Raw genomic sequence first — 3,091 nt, 5'->3', positions numbered from 1 at the left:
GTCTTTTTTTTTCTTTCCAAAAATGCCCTCCAGCCAGTGGGACCTGTGGAGAAATCCATACGCACCCGCTCCCGATATACGGCAATCCCACAGAGAATGAATGGAGCAGCAGGGAGTCGGCGGGATTGTGGGGATCAAAGCAGTCGAACCCCAGTTAGTAACCAAAATACCCCTTTAAAAGGGCTATGCCTTCCAGAAATTCTTGCTGGGCTGGGACACGAATGGTTGAGGGCAAATCTGCAAATTCGGTGGCCATTATTGCAGTATGGGGACGATCCTGGGTGGAGGGTTTACTATTCATTATTCCCCCATGCCTGTTTTTAGGGTAGAAAAATGCAGTGGATTTAAGACTTTTTAAAGCCATTGTCTAGTCGCAACTGGTATTTTATGTCGCCCACGCCAATTTTGTGAAAAAGGGGAGTGGAATGGGGCGGAGTGTGGGCAGGGTTATTTATGCCAGGAAGTTGGAACTGGCGTAAATCGTGACTGAAATCTACCGCAGCTCCGAGCTTCCACAGATTTCATTCCGGCAAGTACAAGGCCTGCGCCTCCTCATAAAATACATGGCTCCTCCGGCAGCCCCATGAAGACCGGGGTCTAAGGACCCTTTCACACGGGCGAGATTTCCGCGCGGGTGCAATGAGTGAGGTGAACGCATTGCACCCGCACTGAATCCGGACCCATTCACTCCAATGCGGCTGTGCAGAGGAGCGGTTATTTTCACCCATCACTTGTGCGTTGCGTGAAAATCGCAGCATAATCTATATTGTGCGTTTTTTACGCAACGCAGTCCCCATAGAAATGTATGCTTAGTAAAATGTCGATTGAGGGGTTAAAAAATAACTTGCCTCATCCACTTGTTCTCGCAGCCGTCATCGTCTTCTTTCAGGACCTGATCGCGTTCACCACGTGGTGACGTGCTGAATGAAGATAGAAGGATCGTCACCACGTGGAGAGCGCGATTACGTCATCAAAGGTCCTTTTGCAGGTCCTGAAAGGAGACGATGCCGGCTGCGCGATCAAGTGGATGAGGTGAGTTAGTTTATTTTTTATTTTTTAACCCCTCAATCAACATTTTACTAAGCATTCTGTATTAAGAATGCGAAATAATAAATCTACAGAACACCTAACCCAAACTTCAGTGAAGAAGTCCGGCTTCGGGTCTGGGTACCACATTAAGTAAGTTTTTTATCACACGAGTGCAAAACGCATTGCGCCCGCACAATAAAAACTGAACATCGGAACGCAATCAATACTGACTGAAATTGCGTGCGCACTCGCGCGGGTTTCCCACGATGCACCCGGGGAAAATCCGGGACGCCCGTCTGAAAGAGGCCTAAGTGTTTAACTTTTGGGAAGTCTGGTCCTGCTTAGTCCCTTAAAAAGGGCTTGTCCAGGATTAGAAAAATATGGCTGTGTCCAACATTGAAGAGAATGGGTCCGAGCTGTAATACTACGCACAACCCATGGACAGGTGTGGCGCTGTTTTTAGAAGAAGCAGCCATTCTGATCCTGGACAACCCCTTTAAAAAGCAGAGAGCAGGCGTCTGCAGCAGTCCAGAACGCCATGTCCTGCAGCTTCTCTCCCGAGGTCAGGACTGGTGCCGGGAGCAGAACGACTCGTGGAAGCAAGTAATGAAGCCATCTGCTGCAGAGAATTGTGGGAGAATTATCATCAATGAGAGACACAATGAAGAAGATTTTTTCAAGATTTATTATAAAAAAAAAAAAAATAATAAACTAAATCACCATAACAAAATACAAAGGAAAATCTGCAATTAACAAAGATCTGCACGCGCTCCCACACTCACAGCTTCTCATACTACCCCTGCCATAAAAGAAGTCGGCGCTATAAAACCTCCCCCCATCCCATATACAAATAGACGGATGAACCCGCAGCGATCACCTGGCGCCCGATTCTGAAGCATTAAGGCAATGATCGGGGGGCGAGGTCCCAGAATTCCCTTTAGTCCAGCTAATTCTTATAAATATGAATATACAGCTTTATATATTCATCAGCCCCCATTAGAATCTGCATATACTTGATTAAAGCGGAACTCCACCGAAACCCTGAAAAATCCAGAGTGACTGCGGTTGTCACCGATTGTCCAGGCAGCAGAGACACGAGGAGCTGGTTGCTCAGGCACGTGCTGGTTAGTTTGTCAGCGGTGACAGCAGCGCCAGCGCCCTATAGCTCCACCTCCTGGCCATGAAGACTTGTGGGTGAGACTGAGGTCAAGGGTGCATTCACACGACCGTATAAACGGATCCGCATCTGTTCCGCAATTTTGCGGACCCATTCACTTCAATGGGGGGGCGCAAGAGATGCAGACTGCACACTGTGTGCGGTCCGCATCCGTTGTTCCGTTCCGCGGCCCTGCCAAAAAATATAGTGCATGTCCTATTCTTGTCTGCAACCACAGACAAGAATAGGCATCTCTATGTAGCGCCGGCCATTTTGCGGTCCGTAAAATGCAGAATGCAAACACTTACGGTCGTGTGAATGCACCCTGAAGGGGTTGTCCAGGATTAGAAAAACATGGCTGCCAACTTCCAGAAATAGCGCCATGCTTGTCCACAGGTTGTGTGTGGTATTGCAGCCATGCACCATTTAAAGGGGTCTTATGGAGATTTTTTTTTTTATTGATGACCTATCCTCTTATGAGCATCTGATTGGTGGGGATCTCACACCTACGATCAGGTAGGCACCGGCGCTCACTGTAGCGGCCCTGCGGCCTTCTCTCTGCTCACTAAGCACAGCGCCATCCATTTAATAGTGGCTGTGCTTGGCATTGCAGCTCAGCTCCATTCACTTACATGGGGCTGAGCTGCGCCTAGGCCATGTGACCAATGAGCGTGGCCTAGAAAAAGCTACGAGAAGGCCGCGGGGCTACTGCGAGCGCCACTGCCTTCTGAAACAGCTGATCCCGGGTGTCGGACCCCCACCGATCAGATACTGATGACCTATCCAGAGGACAGGTCATCGGTAAAAAGATCTCGGAAAACCCTTTTATGTGAAGGGAGCTGCGATAACCGCATACAACCTATGGACAGTTTTTTTTTTGAAAAATGCATGTTTTTCTAATTCTGC

This window comes from Bufo bufo, chromosome 8, assembly GCF_905171765.1.
Source record: "Bufo bufo chromosome 8, aBufBuf1.1, whole genome shotgun sequence".
NCBI classification, from domain to species: Eukaryota; Metazoa; Chordata; class Amphibia; order Anura; family Bufonidae; genus Bufo; species Bufo bufo.
The sequence above is the reverse complement of the archived record's forward strand: the minus strand, read 5'-3'. Positions refer to the sequence as shown.